Source organism: Salvelinus sp. IW2-2015, linkage group LG12 (genome assembly GCF_002910315.2).
Source record: "Salvelinus sp. IW2-2015 linkage group LG12, ASM291031v2, whole genome shotgun sequence".
In the NCBI taxonomy this organism is placed as follows: Eukaryota; Metazoa; Chordata; class Actinopteri; order Salmoniformes; family Salmonidae; genus Salvelinus; species Salvelinus sp. IW2-2015.
This window is the reverse complement of record NC_036852.1, coordinates 12,450,768-12,470,835: the sequence shown is the minus strand read 5'-3', so window position 1 is coordinate 12,470,835 and position 20,068 is coordinate 12,450,768.

The window sequence follows — 20,068 nt, the reverse complement described above, 5'->3', positions numbered from 1 at the left end:
CAGTAGCTATAAAAAGTGATTGAGTAGGCTGCATAGATTTCATGACTAGAAGCTCAAAAGACGAAAACGTCATTTTCTTTTTTAAATTGAAATTTGCTATCGTAAATGTTAGCAACACCTCCGCCTTTGCGGGATGCACGGGGGATATGGTCACTAGTGTAACCAGGAGGTGAGGCCTCATTTAACACAGTAAATTCATCAGGCTTAAGCCATGTTTCAGTCAGGCCAATCACATCAAGATTGTGATCAGTGATTAGTTAATTGACTATAACTGCCTTTGAAGTGAGGGATCTAACATTAAGTAACCCTATTTTGAGATGTGAGGTATCACGATCTCTTTCAATAATGGCAGGAATGGAGGAGGTCTTTATCCTAATGAGATTGCTAAGGCAACACCAGCCATGTTTCGTTTTGCCCAACCTAGGTCGAGGCACAGACACAGTCTCAATGGGGATGGCTGAGCTAACTACACTGACTATGCTAGTGGCAGACTCCACTAAGCTGGCAGGTTGGCTACAGCCTGCTGCCTGGCCTGCACCCTATTTCATTGTGGAGTTAGAGCCCTGTCTATGTTGGTAGATAAGATGAGAGCACCCTCCAGCTAGGATGGAGTCCGTCACCCTCAGCAAGTCAGGCTTGGTCCTGTTTGTGGGTGAGTCCCAGAAAGAGGGCCAATTATCTACAAATTCTATCTTTTGGGAGGGGCAGAAAACAGTTTTTCAACCAGCGATTGAGTTGTGAGACTCTGCTGTAGAGCTCGTCACTCCCCTAACTGGGAGGGGGCCAGAGACAATTACTCGATGCGACACATCTTTCTAGCTGATTTACACGCTGAAGCTATGTTGCGCTTGGTGACCTCTGACTGTTTCATCCTAACATCGTTGGTGCCAACGTGGATAACAATATCTCTATACTCTTTACACTCGCCAGTTTTAGCTTTAGCCAGCACCATCTTCAGATTAGCCTTAACGTCGGTAGCCCTGCCCCCTGGTAAACAGTGTATGATCGCTGGGTGATTCGTTTTAAGTATAATACTGCGGGTAATGGAGTCGCCAATGACTAGGGTTTTCAATTTGTCAGAGCTAATGGTGGGAGCCTTCGGCGTCTCAGACCCCGTAACGGGAGGAGTAGAGACAAGAGAAAACTCGCCTCAGACTCCGACTCGCTACTTAATGGGGAAAACCGGTTGAAAGTTTCTGTCGGCTGAATGAGCGACACCCGTAGTATGGAGACTGCGAGAGTGCGCGCGTGCGATACAGCTGGGATGGCTGGTGAAGAGTTGAGCATTCCTACGGCTATTTCCCTCCAGAAGCATGAGAAAGTTGTCCGGCTGCGGGGACTGTGCGGGGGGATTTATACTAACGTTAGTATCTGTACTTACTGGTGGCACAGACGCTGTTTCTTCCTTTCCTACACTGAAATTACCCTTGCCTAACGATTGCGTCTGAAGCTGGGCTTGTAGCACAGCTATCCTCGCCGTAAGGCGATCGTTCTCCTGTATATTATGAGTACAGCGACTGCAATTAAAAGACATCATGTTAATGTTACTACTTAGCTTCGGCTGTTGAAAGTGCTGACGAACCATGTCCAGATAAAGCGTCCGRAGTGAAAAAGTTGAATGAGGGAAAAAAGTTGTGATGGAAAAACTAAAAATATAAACGGTAATTAAAAAGTAAAAAGAAAAAAACGTAAAGTTGTCAGCTAGCAATAACTATTCGATGCTATTGCGGTATGCCACAGGGTGTTTTTGTGCTGGTCAAGAGCAGTGAAGTATGGAGTGAACCAAGGGCTATATCTGTTCTTAGTTCTACATTTTTTGAAAGGGGCATGCTTATTTAAGATGTGAGCCATGACCWGCCTTTCAAAGYACTTCATKGSTACAKACRTGAGTGCTACSGGTCGGWWGTCATTTAGGCAGGTTACCTTAGTGTTCTTGGGCACARGGACTATGRTGRTCTGCTTGAAACATGTTGGTGTTACAGACTCAGTYAGGAACAGGTTGAAAATGTCAGTGAAGACACTTGCCAGTTGGTCAGAACATGTTCGGAGTACACGTTCTGGTAATCCGTCTGACCCCGCAGCCTTGTGAATGTTGACCTGTTTAAAGGTCTTACTCACATCGGCTACAGAGAGCGTGATCACACAGTCATCTGGAACAGCTGATGCTCTCATGCATGCTTCAGTTTTGCTTGCCGCGAAGCGAGCATCAAAGTCATTTAGCTTGTCTGGTAGGCTTGTGCCACTGGGCAGCTCGTAGCTGTGCTTCCCTTTGTAGTCTATAATAGATTGCAAGCCCTGCCACATCCGACGAACGTAGGAGCCGGTGTAGTACGATTGAATCTTAGTCCTGTATTGACACTTGCTTTTTGCTGGTTCGTCAGAGGGCATAGCGGGATTTCTTATAAGTGTCCGGGTTAGAGTTCCGCTCCTTGAAAGCAGCAGCTCTACCCAGTATACAACAGGAGTTCCCTGATCCTGGTGCAGAATACACATTGTTTCTCCCTCCCCATATTGACCGATGCCATTCAATTCAATCATTTTAAATAAGACAATACAAGTAAATGTTGTTTCTAGKAAAATTGTTGTGCTGAGTGCCAGGTCTCTCTCCATTCAGACACATTCTCTCCATTCTTTGCGTTCACCTTTCTATTTTGCTTCAGATAACATAAAATGTGAAGTGAAAAATAATGATGAACACAGTGATCAGGCTGGTTACATCAGGCTAGGTTATGCCCTGGACATTAGATGCATCAATGGTGGTCAGTGCCATTTAAGATTTTTTTTTTTTCATGAGCATGGCCTTATTTCTGTTACAGCATATTTGATGACTGTCATTCATATTCAATTCTCCCAGTTCAATGTMACAGTTATAGTTATAGGCTACTACATGATWCTCTAATGTTCCCTATACATGTCATGAGGTTGCTACAACCTAGCCTATGAAAGAAAGTTTACAATGTAGGTGCACACAGGTCTGTGCATCGAGCTGATATAGGGTGTAATCCTTAGTCCAACAGTTGCAAAAGAGAGTTTCTATTGGACAATTGCAGGTATGTTTATCCATGTTTTGTTGCATTTTCTTCCGTTTAAGAAACTTTTTCAACAGAATTGGCGGAATGAATACACCCCTGATCACGCGTAAGCAGAGTTCACTCTCATAACAGCCATGTTGTATTCCTTCTCTACGCTTCGCTTGTGGATAACAAATCAGCTGTATGTGACCAGGCAAAAAACCTTTCCAAGCCAAACCTCTACAAACAGCCTACATCATTGTCAACATATTACCTAAAGTAACGTCATACTCAGCATTGCTAATAGAACTAACGCGTAAGTAAACCCGCTACAACCATGCAGTAACGTTAGTGGACAGTCATAAGCACTTACACCAGCGGGCCTCAGTGGCAATAAATTAGTAATACCAAAAAGCTTACCTTGACTTGGAAGAGTTCCAGTGTTGAGTTGGAAAGTCATAGCCAGCTAGCTAACATAGCATCCCTCTGTTTGAGCAGGGTGTTTCAGTAGGCTATACTAGACAGCTGCATTTGCTAGCTACTGTAAGTAATTGAAACTGAAAGTGAAAAAAAATGTCAATCTCTCTCTTTCTCTATTTCTTTCTTACTTCTTCTTCATTCTCTTTGAGTCAACTACTCACCACATTTTATACACTGCCGTGCTATCTATCTGTAGTTTATGCTTTCAGTACTAGATTCATACTCTGATCCTAATACTCTTGCAGTTCATGCTGCAAGAGCTCTGATAGGCTGGAGGACTTCCTCCGGAAGTTGTCAGAATTACTTCGTAAGTCTATGGAAGGGGGTGAGAACCATGAGTCAATGTACCCWGAGGAGGACGAAAGCTAGCTGTCCTCCGGCTACACCATGGTGCTACCTTACAGAGTGCTGTTGAGGCTACTGTACACGTTCTTTGCAAAAGAGTGTGTTTTAAGCAGTTATTTGGTGACGTGATTATATTTAGTATAGTTTTATCTAAAAAGGATAACTTTTAAAATGTTTACAAATATTTTTATGAAATTCACTTAGGAGGATTGTCCTCCCCTTCCTCCTCTGAGGAGCCTCCACTGATATACATCTAAGAAGTAGAAAAAACGCAAGAAATGTCAGTTTACATAACTAATGTTTCACAATTGGGTTATCAAATATATCAAAGCAATGAAGTGGTTTACCTTCTGTATTTGTACAAATGATGCGCCTATGAAAGCTGTTGCCGCTGAGAGGTGTAGGTTGCTGGCAGGATACTTGCCAACATGTGTCTGACTGTTCCATTCATAGGAATGCTCATAGCAAGGCCATGTCTACATGCCGTTGGTGAAGGCCCCCTTGCTGGTCTATGCTGCATGTTCGGCTGCAAACTCTCGAACAACTGCAGCAGGCAATCTTATGAAGTGGTTGTTGACTGGGAGGGCCTGTGACAGGGTGATATAATAGACAGCCAAGTGGTAAATTAAGTTTTGTTCTAAAGAAAGGAAAAAGCTTTCTGCTAATGCACTTCACAACCAAAATGACTCTACTAGTTGTATCTGCTTTGCCGGAGAATGCGCCTACTAGTTTATCAAGCCGGGCATTTTTTTATAGAACTTTTCACATTACCTGTCATGTCGATGAAGCTGTCTGTGTCATCAGGGCAGTAACTCGGTTCACTATTAGAGGCCTTGTTATCCCGTGTCCTTTTCATACTAGTCGAGAAAGACTGGCAACAATAGAGGAGGTGTCATATGGGTACTTGTGTCACATGACACACTTTTATTCTGAGGTCTTGCCTGACAAGTTGTGAAAATAGCAAGTGAACAGTGAATGAAGGGGGAAGAGGCGTTGTCATGCCCTCTTTACGACTGTGTTGGTGTGTTTGGACCATGATACATCCTTAGTGATGTGGACACTGAGGAACTTGAAGCTCTCGACCTGCTCCACTACAGCCCCATCGATGTGAATGAGGGCATGCTCGGCCTTCCGTTTCTTGTAGTCCATGATCAGCTCCTTTGTCTTGCTGACGTTGCGGGAGAGCTTGTTGTCCAGGCACCACAATGCCAGGTCACTGACCTCCTCCCTATAGGCTGTCTCATCGTCATCGGTGATCAGGCATACCACTGTTGTGTCATCTACAAACTTAATGATGGTGTTGGAGTTGTGCCTGACCACGCAGTCGTGGATAAACAAGGAGTACAGGAGCAGGTAAATGGATACAAATTGTGGAATGATACCATATTTGTACAAAAAAAAGAATGTCTAAATCGCACTGTGGATGTATTAGACTTCAGAATTGCATTGGGGGCATACTCATAGTTAACTCTACAGCCTTACCTATATTGTGGATCAATGAAATGGAGTATCAGTCTACTTAATGACACTCACAGAACACAACTCCGAAGAGTTTATATACATATTATCATCACAGAGCTTCTTTCGGGAATTTGACAACCCCATTTCATTGAGACACAATCCACGGGTAAGGCTGTACAATGCAATATGAATGTCCAATAAGCTACACATAGTAGGTTGACGGGTAGCTAAATGTGGCTCATTTCAGTGGTTTCAGAGTCCCCTCAATATTAGGTACAATGCTAATATTTGTATAATCTCTTCACAGTTGTGTTCTGTGGGTGTCACAAAGTAGACTGCACGTGCGCTTGGCAAAAGGGGGCATGATTTGTTGACATAATTGTAATCCAAACCCAACCTTAATTTACTCGTTGTGACACCCTGAGGTCACTCTATTTTTGACGAGACTGACTTTATGACCAAAATGATCCTATTTACACTTTGTAATACATTTTGACATTAGAATACATTTTTCTGTTTTCAAAGGGATTAGTTGGCTTTTAGGGGCAGGTCAAGAGCGATCTTGAAAAGACCTAATTCTTTTTTGGAAGACACCCATAATGACACCTATTTTCAGCACAACATGAAGGCATACACAGGAAATGGCTTAATGATGCCCCACTGAGAATGCAGGTAAAAACACATTTGCAGTTCTCATAGCAACCTAGACTTCACTGCGGAAGCACTGTACTGTTTGCTATCCACAAGTCTTACAGCTTTATTTGTCTGCCCCTGTTATAGCAAAACCATGTCATATTGTGATTTATTGACTGAGACGTAATGTCTTAGGTATTCAAATAGAAAGAAGCAAGGGTGCAGGTACAGGATTGCTGGAACTGGAGACAAATACTTGCATTAGATAATTAAAGTATATGAATGCTGCAAAAAATGCTACCAAAATGATTAAAACATCTTAGAAAAACTCCAACTGTGAAATTGCCTGTGAATATGAGGTTTGGCTTGTGTATTGCAGGCTGATGCAAATTAATCAAAAATAGCCACCGATACGTCAAACTGCACATACATTGACAATGTTCCGAGAGGTAAGAAGGTTTAGGGAAGTGTTAGTTAAAATAATTTTCCCCACAAAAATGTTTAATTCATTCTACCCGTTTGGTTCACAGACCATAGCCTTTCACACTCTGGTGCAAAAATGACTGAAAAATGCAGACTATCGCCCCTTGAGAAACTTATATTTGTTAGAAAAGTAGAGGATTGGAAGAAAAGGAGTAAGATCAAATACAAACCAAACACTTCCTGAATTGGGCAAAGTAAGTGATGTGAAGTGGTGCAGAGATGAATGGAGAAAAATACCATTGTTGAAGTAGTTTTTTTCCCAAATGAATAAGCACAAGTACAGTAATGGCACTTCTGGGAAATCTTTTATACAAAAGGAGTATTTCCATGAAAAAGAATGTAGTGAGAGGGCCAGAGATACTGTACAGTACTATGACTGCACCCTATTCCACGCTTTTTCTTCTCAGAGGACCAGAGCATTGTGATAAAGAAAGCTCAGACAATTAAGCTTTTCTTTCCTTCTCTGAGATTGCAGGATAAGAAAGTCACTTACACAGGTAATTCTACATTTTATTTATTTATAAAGCCCCATTTTATTCATAGGTGATCCCATTGAAATTAAACAACTCCCTTTATAAGAAGGACTTGTCCCAAAACAGCAAAAATAAACTCACTTGGTAGCTTTCTTTGACTAAGTAATACGTTCACTTCTCTGACATCATAGGCTATGATGCTGCTACTGTGTGCTACACAGGAGCTGCTGAAGATGTGAATATCCTTAGTATATTATTGAGTGGGTGATCTGCTCGCAGCAATTTCATTTCTATGAAAAGCTCACATGMTTTTATGCACTCTTTATTTTTATTTTTGCAATACCTTTTCAAACTCTATGTGTATACATATGAAGCAAAAAAGCAAAAAAAATAGAAAAGTAAGCCCATTTCTGAAAAAATAATTCCATAAGACGCTTCCCTGAGCAACAAAACATGAATTAACACAGTCTGTAAATATTTTATAGTGCCCTCTGGGTCTGTAATGAAACATTTATTAAATCTGATTGAAGACAAAAATTAAGATAGAATCTAAGTAAAAAGCGGAATGAAACAAAATGTTATCTTCTTCATATATGCACGCGTGCATGACTGTGTATACAGGTATTTGTCCGTACTATCCATCTACAATGTGATGAGACTGACAATGATGTTATTCCTGTTCAACATTTGAACATGACATTCAGGTATGTTTACTGAAATCTATTTCTTGGCTGAGGCAGAACAAGAAGACACATATGCAAAGCCTGTGGCAGAGATTGTGCTGTTTGCTTGACTCCAAGTCAAATTCCTCTAGAGTACACAAAAGGAGTCATGAGGAGACCGCGAGATGAACTGATGTGTGCATAGTTTCTGGATGGAAGAATTAAGTTAGATCTTTTAAGAAAACAGCTGGCCTATTTGAAAGGAACGAAAGATCTTTACTGCCTGAAAACAATGTTTTTCTACTGAATGAAGGAGGATTCGGCAACAGCAGGTGCATCGAAACACGATACAACGACTACAGATTGCTAAGTATACAATTCGACACTATCATACATGCATTTGAAGAACATTTTCACCACCATGTTGTTTCACATGTACCCTGTGGTCAAATGCTTCCTGTACATCACATGCATATAAAAGTCTTTGCAGGAACTGTGTGTGTGAAGTCGCAAAATTTGTAAAAGCCACTTTAGGTCCCCCTTAGAAGACACCCTTGTAGACATCCACATGTAAGAGAGATATTTAAACAACACCAGGTGTCAAACACCTTATATTACCATAAAGTACCACTTATTTGTCTGTCTTCACCACTGAAGTAAGCTCTGAATCCACAAGTGTGTTTTGGCATTGACAATTCTCATTATAAGCTTTAGCTATAGGCCTTGGGGCAATGATTGAAACAGCCAGTTTCTAAGGCCTAGGACGTGTGTCAACACTAATCGTTGTCTATGCAGGATGTCACATCCTTGAGAAAGGTAAACACATTATTCTCTCCTTCCAGCATTACTGTTAACTGAGTAATCCTCTCAATGTAGGCAGAAGCACACTCCTTATTCTCTTCTATTACAATGCTACAGTATTTACTACTGTCACACCCTGATCTGTTTCACGTCTTGTGCTTCCTCCACCCCCCGCCAGGTGTCCCCAATTTTCCCCATTATCCCATGTGCATTTACACCTGTGTTTTCTGTTTGTCTGTTGCCAGTTTGTCTTGTCTCGTCAAGCCTACCAGCGTGATTTTCCCGTATTCCTGTTTCTCTCTTTTACCAGTTTTGACCATTCTGTCTGCCCTAACCCTGAGCCTACCTGCCTTTCTGTACCTGTCTGACACTGCCCTGGATTACCGACCTCTGCCTGCCGTTCTGTACTTTACTGACACTGCGCTGGATAACGGACCTCTGCTAAGTCCTTGACCTGTTTTTTGCTTGCCCCCTGTTTGGTCAATAAACATCTGTGTTTCGAACTGTCTGCATCTGGGTCTTAACCTGAGTCGTGATAACTACAATGGATTCACTGCTGGGGTTTTCTGTTAGTTTTCATTTGACTGGGGATGTTGCGGACATGTTTTCACATTTTTCACACTAAGGTTATTAAAGTTTACATTCCGTTTACATTCTATTTGTCTTCAGATATTTATTTGAGATTCAGTTTAGTTTCAGTTAGTTTTCAGATCCACTTTACTAGTTTTTACTTTAACATCTGCTAACCATGTGTATGTGACCAATAAAATGTGATTTATTTTGATATAAAGATGATCCAATGATCCCAGTACTCTCCTTAAAACTTCTTATGGCAGCCAAAGACAGGAGTCACAAAAAGCAGAAATAGAGATAAAATKAATCACTAACCTTTGCTGATCTTCATCAGATGACACTCATAGGACTTCATGTTACACAATACATATGTTTTGTTCGATAAAGCTCATATTTATATCCAAAAACCTCAGTTACATTGGCGCGATGTTCAGAAATGCCTCCAAAATATCTGGAGAAATTGCAGAGAGCCACGYCAAATAACATAAATACTCATAAAGTTTGATGAAAGATACATGTTTTACATAGAATTAAAGATACATTTGTGCTTAATGCAACCGCTGTCAGATTTCAAAAAGCTTTACGGCAAAAGCACAATATTCAATAATCTGAGAACAGCGTTCAGCCATAAAAGGAAGCCATACAGTTACCCGCCAAATTGTGCAGTCAACAAAACTCATAAAAAGCATTATAAATCTTTACTTACCTTTGATGATCGTTGGTCGGAATGCACTCGCAGGACTCCCACTTCCACAAGAAATGTTCGGTAATGTCCATCATTTATGTCTAAATAGCTATTTTTGCTAGCGTGTTTGGTAAACAAATCCAAAGTCAGAAAGCGTGTTCACTAAAAGCTGACGAAATGTCAAAAAGTTCCGTAACAGTCAGTAGAAACATGTCAAACAATGTATTGAATCAATCTTTAGAATKTTTTTAACAAATCTTCAGTAACGTTCCAACCGGAGAATTACATTGACTTTAGATATGCGATGGAACAGAGCTCCCTCTCATGTGAACGCACATGGTCAGAGCATGGCCAGGTCATGGTAGACCTGACTATTTCCTGTCTCCTTTGGCCCCACYTCACAGTAGAGGCATTAGACAAGGTTCTACAGACTGTTGACATCTAGTGGAAGCCGTAGGAAGTGCAAACTCATCCATATCCCACTATTTGTTCAATAGGGGCTGTGTTGAAAATCTACCAACCTCAGAATTTCCACTTCCTGTTTGGATTTGTTCTCAGGTTTTTGCCTGCCATATGAGTTCTGTTATACTCACAGACATCATTCAAACAGTTTTAGAAACTTCAGAGTGTTTTCTATCCAATACGAATAATAATATGCATATATTAGCAACTGGGACTGGGGAGCAGGCAGTTTACTATGGGCACCTCTGTGCACCTTTCATCCAAATTACTCAATACTGCCCCTGCAGCCATAAGAAGAGAAAAGATGGAGGATAATAATAAGTACATGTTAACAAGGTGATGTCTAGCAGATATCATACATACACACTATAGGCAAACTCAATCTGTTTTAGATCACAAATAATTTTCCCCTATACAGGGTATCCTTGTGCCATCTGTTCCTATGGCGCCTGGCACTATAAACACATGATCCAAGGATGACACCAACTAAATGTATCTTAACACCCGTTGTTATTTGAAAGGCTACTGTCTCTTCTGCTCGTTGGCTATTTCCATGTGGCACTCCTAAAGTAAAACACTCTCAAGCTGGAAAGGAGTGGGGGTAAAGACAAATTGGTGTTAAATCAGAGTGGGAGATGCTGGAGGGACACTTAAAWGYACTAATGCTTCAGAACAGGAAATKAACCAGCAAAACTGTGGTAATAGCCCACGATGTGGCATGCTTTGCAAACTGCCGGTCTGTAACTTTGGGGACAGGAAAGGAACCCTGCAAAACTGGCCAAATATGTGATATCTTCTACAAGCTGTCACAGAAGATGAAGCCAACAATCTTGCGTTCAGTTCCCACACTTAGCCGAGGCSAAGTAATTAGCATTTCGAGTCAAGATTAGTTGTTTCCCCATAAGATTGACAGATTCACTTTTCCTGAGGTTAGATTAAATCCATTAAATACTTTTTCTTYTTCGAATAAAGGTCCATTTAATTTAGTTCCTTAGCAACTAAAGAAGACAAAGTCTAAATATATCTTTGGGTTATTCTTGAATTGTGCTGTAATGCTGTCCTTGGACTTTGGCACCATGTAAAAACACAAAAAAATAACAAATACAAATAATACATGGTTCATTTTATTAAACTGTTATTTAATAAGAAAACATATGTCAGTCATTCATACTGTAAAACATATATAYATRTGTATGACTGCAGAAAACACTGAGGSCAAGCAAATTGGCTTTTCAYGATGGTCATGTGTCGAGGTGTTTTGAGTAGATCAACAGAAATATACTGTATATATTATTTTGAATGCCAAAAGTTTTACAATATAACCAAACAAAATATATTGTTACAAAATTGTTTCAATAATTTAAAAGGAATACCTGTCCCTCAATTTAATGTVATTCTTGTTATCACTTAAAAGAGAAGAAAACATTTTAAACATACAACATCCTTGAGTATGTGGAGTGATTAGTGCCAAATATGAAATTAATAAATGCATTTACATTTTCATATCAGTGCATATGATTAATTTCACACTGAAATTGCAATGTTAAAATGAAAATCGAAAATAGTTGATTGGAAATTGGAAACAGTAAAAGGGTGATATAATAAATAAACATTTTGGTATCTCAGATTGTTCTGGCAATTCTCAMATAGAAACTTAATCGAGAGGAAGGATGTTTGAAATGCTGTTCATTTTTATCATTTTTTGGGGGTTAAGAAAATCATAATGAAAATTGAAATTTTTATGCCCCTTTTAGACCTATACATGCCTCCTRTTAGACCTTATGATCTGTGAACCGTACATGATACAGACAACATATTGGTGTCATTGTACTCTTTACAGTGTGCTCTAACATACAGAGTATCACATTTTAACATTAATTTCTTCTACATSAAAAATATTAATATGAATATCTCAAAACTACTCTTTTTAATTTTGTTCATTTTTAGAGAGCTTCTATTTGCATTTTTGTAAAAATGCTGTTATTAACATAGACTTGTTTTAACATAGCCCTGACATACTATTTAAACCAATGAGTGTTTGGAACTTTAAAGTAAATTATCTCAGAATTATCTTATAAAAGATAAAACCTTATAGTCTCAAGCTCTTGTATACAGTATGTTGAATAATCAAGACATACTCCATATTTGAGAACACAATATAAAGGGRTATAATGACACCAATATGTTRTATGTATCATGTACGGTTCTTGGATCATAGGGTCTTAAAGAAGTCATGTATAGGTCTAAAAAGGGTAAAAAAAATGCCAATTTCATTATGATTCTCAAAACAAATTTGTGATACAAATTTAAAAAGCATGTCAAACAWCTTTCTTCCCAATTGAGTTTCTATSTAAGAATTGTCAGGACAAATTCAGACACACCTCCAAAAAGTGTCGGGCTAAGCTGGCATGGAATCGCCCAAACAGAAATTCTAAATCAAAATGGCAATGGTAAACAGAAAATGGTAAATGGTCAACAGAAAATGGTAAATAAATATAACCTTCATTTAACTAGGCAAATCAGTTAAGAACAAATTCTTATTTACACTGTTTACACCATTTCCAATTTTAATTGAACCATTTTCTATTTACATTTTGCAATTTAATAGTGGCACGCTCATGAAAAAWAAACATTTATCATTTCCACATTCCTATTTAGCATTTAACCCTCAAACTACCAACATAATTTACACACAGATTACCAACTGGGGTAAATTTTWGCTAATTATAAAACTTTATTCTTATCAAACATGATTAGACATGTAAATAATGTTTTCTAAAATAAGAATGGACCAAAACACACTCTTATTTTAGCAAAAGTAGAGTTAATTTGCATATGCTGCCAAAAGGAAATGTCACGAATCTCGCTTCCTGAGTCTGTTTTTGCCTGTGTTCTGTCCTGGAGTGTTTTTTCCGGTGTCCTGGAACGCACCCTGTCTGGTTGCCGGGCGACGTAGCTAGTTGGAGGATCTCTGAGTACCCGCACCTGTATCCCATCAGCTATCTGCACACCTGGTCCTGATCATCACCCCTCCACTTCATAAGCGCTGACCTGACATCCATTCCCTGCCGGATCGTTAGCCATGAACAGTATGTYGTGCCAGCGTATCAGCCTCCAGTTTGATAGAGTTTGTTTTGTTGTTTTGTACGTCTTGCTTGCCTTGAACTTACCTCCGTTTTTTCTGTCTACAGTCATTCACCCGGAACWCTCATCCCATCCCTACCTGGTCGTCGGTGACTTCAGTTACTTCCTTGGATCTGCTTACTCAATTCCATCAACTCACCTCCGCTGCCCGCTCCGCTACTTGGATTTTTCTATCACTACATTTAAACTTGTAAATAAATACTCACCTTTGTCTTACTCTCCTTGTCCTGGTCTGCTTCTGGGTTCTACTTCAGAGAACCGTGACAGGAAATATATTTTTTCCCTTATGTAATGTGCTTATTCTTTTCAAGGTTTTTGTAATTCATTTTTATTTAACAAGGCAAGTCAGTTAAGAACACATTCTTATTTACTATAATGGCCTACCCTGGCCAAACCCAGACGACACTGGGCCAATTGTGTGCCACCCTACAATCCACATTAATATTCAAATGCATATTTACCATCATTTGGTTGTATCATTTAGTTTTTAGATTTGTGAAGTAAATATAAATTATTTCATATTTATGTGGTAAAATATATAAATGTTAAATATACTTAATTGTTGGGCCTCCCGAGTGGCACGGTCGTTTAAGGCACTATATCACAGTGCTTGAGGCTTCACTACAGGTCCGGGTTCAATCCCGGGCTGTGTCGCAGCCGGCCGCGGCTGGGAGACCCATGAGATGGCGTACAATTGGTCCASCATCGTCTGAGTTAGGGGAGGGTTTATATAGCCGGGTTGTCTTTGTCCCATTGTGCTCTAGCGACTCCTGTGGCAGACCGGGGGGCATGCACGCTGACACGGTCGCCAGTTGTACGGTGTTTCCTCTGACACATTGGTGTGGCTGTCTTCCGGGTTAAGCGAGAAGTGTGTCAAGAAGCTTGGCAGGGTTGTGTTTCGGAAGACGCATGGCTCTCGACCATTGCCTCTCCCGAGTCCATATGGGAGTTGCAGCGATGGGACAGGATTGTAACTACTAATTGGATATCACAAAATTGGGAAAAAAATATATAAACAATTATAATAATATACAGTACCAGTCAAAAGTTTGGACACACCTACTCATTCAATGGTTTTTCTTTAATTAAACAATTTTCTACATTGAATGTTCCTGAGTGGCCTAGTTACAGTTTTGGCAAGACTTGAAAATGGCATTTTAGCAATGATTAACAACCAGAGTTTGAAGAATTTAAGAAAATAACAATCAGCGAATATTGTACAATCCAGGTGTTCAAAGCTCTTTAAGACTTACTTCAAAATACTCACAGCTGTAATCATGGCTCAAGATGTTTCTACTGTAACATGCATTGTCTCAGGTTGGTGAATACTTATCGAATCAAGATACATTAGTGTTTTGGTGTTCATAAATTTGTAATAAATGTTAGAATTCTTCTTCCAGTTTGATATTACAGAGTATTTTGTGTAGATCGTTGACCAACAATGACAATTAAATACATTTTAAGCCCACTTTGTAACACAACAAAATGTGGAATACATTTTGGTAAAGAAAGTAAAATGCAAGTTTAAATGCCACCGCAATTCAAGAATGACCCCTTTATTAATAAATATTGGTCTTAATTCATTCTGTTATATTTTTATTTAATCCTCTAAATTAATTTGCCAGAAGACTGCAATTGCAATTTTGAATTAAAAAATAATGTTTTCATTATCTCATTATGGTAAAGATAATCTCTCTTGGACAGACTGCGTAAACATAAACGGTACAGTAGATCTGACAAGATACAACAGGGTGCATGAGAYTGAGCAGCATTAGTTCCRGTGCTGGTTATTTGGACAAATCACATATTTCATAGGTGTTAATTAACATCTTTCGAATTTCAGAAGGGGAGGGAAAATTTGGCCCATAGACATGCCCTTAACTTGCAAAGAGACAGGGCGGAGCTCTTTGTTCTGGTTCCGAGCCTCGTTCTCTTTCTTCTCTTAACGCGTACTGTATGGATCCAGAACTTTATCGAGCCTCTGACCAATATTGCAAGACTTTAGTTCTGTGTTAACCGAGGTTATGGTAAAGCATTAAAAATGAATGAAACAAATTATAAAAAGGTTTTGAACMCTAAGCTTTAAACGTGGTCAAAGTTATACTCCTGACTGAGTTGGCATTGAAATCAAATTACATCAATGGTAACACATAATTTATATTGACATGGTCTCAGAGCTTAGCAAACGTCCCGTGCATGTCTGAAAATAACAAGTAACATGTAAAGAGTCCTTTCCGTGTTCAAATATTATAACAGAAGTATGTACACAAATTGTGCTCATGTAACCTATGTGAAGGACAATGATATCTTTATGATGTGTGTTCAAAGACTCAGTAATAATAATTCATATGCTAWTCTTTTTTGCTGTGCTAGTGTACTGTGTCAATATTTGAATACAGAGCTGTACCATGAGGTAACATAAAAGAGAACACAGCCAAAGCATAAGTAACTGCATTGTTCTAACCTGAGGGCACTTTCAACAAGAACAAAGAAACACTGCTAAAGCATGAAGGTAATACTGCATGCATCAGTAACGTATATGGATAAGTGACAAGTCAGGAGGGAGAGACATGTGGATGTCTTACCTGCACTGACTGTAAATTGCTCTGTATAAAAGAAAGCTGCTAATTGACCAAAATGTAAATGTAGAGTTACAGTACATTTGGCTCTGACATATATTAATGATTAACAAGCAGATACAAAACTCGAAGACACCTTCTAACAAGCTCAATTGTGTCCCATTGTCACGTTCGTCGTATACATAATGAGCGGACCAAGGCGCAGCGTGAGTAGAGTTCCACATATTTATTAAAGTAAACCTTAAAAAAAGAAAGAATAAACGAACAAGAAGTTTGTAGCGCACATAGCACTAAACCAAAACGGAACAATATCCCACAAACGCAGGTGGGAAAAGGACCACACTATGTATGATCCCCAATTAGAGGCAACAATCATCAGCTGCCTCCAATTGGGAACCATACTCACACCAACATAGAAATTCTAGACTAGAACACCCCCAAGTCACGCTCTGACCTATTGCACCATAGAGAACCCCAGGGGCTCTCTATGGTCAGAACGCGACACCCATGATCCCTAGCGTGAGAAAAACACTTGTAATGGTTTGGGTAATAGGTTCCATCACTCTCCCAAATTTCATGCTTATGTCCCCAGGCACGACCCTCCGCAGCCAAGACAAGGTCCATTATTGGCCCGTTACCATTCTATGGCTGTTAACACAGGCCACTGGTGGCCAGATGTGTCACACAGGATATGATCTCAGCGCCAAAGCCTCACCTTGCAGAGGGTAGGGAGGGAGTGTAGATTGCAGAATGTAGGGAGGGAGGTGAGATTAATCATCACATATGTGGAACGTGTCTAGCCCATTAGTGAGCTACACTGTGTGTGTTTAGAATGGGGAGTAGAGTGTTGAAAATCTTATTTGGATTGGGGCATTGTTCCAAAGAAGTTCCCTTGGTGTGACTGGTTCTTCTAGTTCTATATTCTATTATGTGTCATATTGATTTGTTGTCCTTTATGAAAGATGGAAAAGTTACATTGTATATAGTATTCTAACATTTAGCAAATCAATCATTTGATTGGCCTTCGGGTCAAGTATATGGCAATCTCTTGTTCATGGTTTAAACAAATCCCCATGTCTCTGTATATTGCTGAGCGTATGTTTTATGTATGTACTGTATATGTCTTTTTTACAGTGCCCAATAATTGCCCTTYGGGGAAATCACACATCTATTGAATCAATCGATCAAATGTACTTCATAAAGCTCACTAATGTGCGTTTTTTTGCTGCAGATATTTGCTACGGTGTTCATCGGTATGACACAATCACAAAGACAACCATAAAACAACCACAACCAAACATCAAACACTTGCAGGTTGGTTGGCACTTAAACACACATTCACACAGGCCATAATAGCTTGTGCCCCACGTAATTGCCCTGCATGAACAGACSACTTCAGCACCACAGACAGCATCCCAAGTGCCAGCGATTAGGCCTACTTGTAGACAACACTACACACACAAAATGCCTAGTAGTCAGCGCTACTGATTGATATACAGTACCAGTCAAAAGTTTGGACACACCTACTCATTCAAGTGTTTTTCTTTTCTTTTTACTATTTTCTACATTGTAGAATAATAGCGAAGACATCAGAGCTATAAAATAACACATATGGAATCATATAGTAACCAAAGAATTGTTAAACAAATTCTTCAAAGTACACACCGTTTGCCTTGATGACAGCTTTGCACACTCTTGGCATTCTCTCAACCAGATTCACCTGGAATGCTTTGCTGGTGACGCTGTCAGTGATGTATTTAGATTTCAAGSCACACTTAACCAGCACGGCTACCACAGYGATACGCCATCCCATCTGGTTTGTGCTTAGTGGGACTATCATTAGTCTTTCAACAGGACAATGACCTAACACACTTTCAGGCTGTGTAAGGGCTATTTGACCAAGAAGGAGAGCGATGGAGTGCTGCATCAGATGACCTGGCCTCCACAATCACCCGACCTCAACCCAATTGAGATGGTTTGGGATGAGTTCGATGGCAGAGTGAAGGAAAAGCAGCCAACAATTGCTCAGAATGTGGGAACTCCTTCAAGACTTTTGGAAAAGCATTTCAGGTAAAGCTGGTTGAGAGAATGCCAAGAGTGTGCGAAGCTATCATCAAGGCAAAGGGTGGGCTACTTTGAAGAATCTCAAATAAATAATATATTTTTGATTTGTTTAACCCTTTTTGGTTACTACATGACTCCATAGGTGTTATTTCATAGTTTTGATGTCTTCACTATTATTCTACGAGGTAGAAAATATTACAATAAAGAAAAACCCTGAATGAGTGGGTGTGTCCAAACTTTTGACTGGTACTGTATACTTACAAAATAGATTTGTTGTGTAATAATAGTAGACGGCTCTACTGCAGATAAACACTTGCTTGCACTTACGTTTACTTGTAAACAAAGTCCATCCGTTTATCCCTCGGGGTAAAGACAGCAATGACTAAACTGTAAAATTTCTCCTTGATGGTCGTCAGTTTTAGAAGTCTCTCGGTCTCAATGGAGAGAATGGCAAGGGATGAGAGTCGTCCTTGATCGGTCCGGTTTTGACTATACGTTTATATTCATTTCAGAAAATGACCTCTCAACGGATGCTGTTACAGCTGGTATAGTGAGGACCAACTGCAGTAATCTTGTCGCCTCGGGGACAATGTGTGTCAGGTCATGCTGGAACAAAAAGCTGAGGAGCTGTTCCAGGTGATTTCTCGTACCATTTGTGAACTGTACAATCTGACAAGATCAGCCTAAAACCTAACAAAATCGATGTACTCTGTACATTTTTGACAGGTTCTCATTTTCAGGAGTTAAGCTTTTGTGACATTTAAGTTAACCAGTGTAGTCAAACCTGGCTCTCATCTGAACATTGATATTGTCCATTATGCTTAATAGATTCTCCCCCCTCTCTACTCTGATCATCTGTTTACTACAAGTTTAGATTTCTGCAAGGCCCGGTTCATTGTATTTCTCTTCAAATTGCTCATAGAAACTATAAAGTATTGTTGCTGCCGTTCCAGTGCTTTCTTTGTGTCGCTAATACTAGTACGACAAAAAACCATATACATTCAGGTAGTTCTGCAGAACACAAAAAAAGCGCATCAGCTTCATTGACAATTCCATCATAGCCATGAGCAAAAAGCAAACACGGTGGCGTTATCTAAATGGGTTGCTAATTGGTCATTTTTATCAGCAAAGGCATGTAATTCTTCCACACTCACTGAGTGTACAAAAACATTAAGAACAACTTTCTAATGTTGAAAACCAAACCACAGCAGCGTTGCAGTTCTTGACACAAACCGCTGCTGACTGACTATCCCAACCAGGAAACCTCGCCCACCTTGGCACCTCCAGACTGCCATACCCTGTTCAATGGTACTTAAATATTTTGTCTTGCCCATTCACCCGCGGAATGGCGGACATACACAATCAACGTCTCAATTGTCTTAAAGCTTAAAAATGCTTCTTTAACCTGTCTCCTCCCCTTCATCTACATTGATCAATAAGGGATCATAACTTTCACCTGGATTCGCCTGGTCAGTTTTTGTCATGGGAAAGAACAGTTGTTCATAATGTTTTGTACACTCACTGTAGTTGCACCTKGGCCTGTTTGGTGAGCTGGCACTCTCATCGTCGCCACGAAATGCCAACTCATGTTAACCTCGATAGCATGTAGCGTGAATTAACTAGGTGTTTTAAAATGTCACGGTTCTCTTTCACCTTGTGCATTGTGCAAGATGTTCATTCAATGCCAGATCTATCTGTGAGCTGCCAAATGTCTTAAGCGTTATCTGCCTTTGGACGTGAGACACAGATTTCTCATGCTTCTTGAGTGCTATAGGCAAGTTGTTCAAATCGCAGTAACAGGTTATTGTCCACACACTGTCGCTGGTGGGGAACAACAGACAGGGGAAGCCGTAGAGTCGGCTGCTAGCACCGCAGCCACAGAGCCAGTCTTTCTGTTGATACAACTCAGTTTGAAATAATTGTGTATTTTCTGTCCCTTCCTTTGATGTAGGTCCCTAAGCTCAGCTGTTGTTCTTCCATCCCTTATCACCCCTGGCCCTATTTTGCTAGAAAATCCAACTTTGAAAACTGTTTCAGATGCAATATGTTAGCCATCCTGATCAGCTTACTTTAGATAGCCGTAAAACAAACGTAACCGCCAAAAGGCGGCAGTTGACCTGTGCTGTGAACAGGCAGTAGCGAGCTCTGCCTGTCCTCCTGCCTATCCAATTATTTTTATACCTGCACATTTATTATTTGAGTGCAAGAAAAA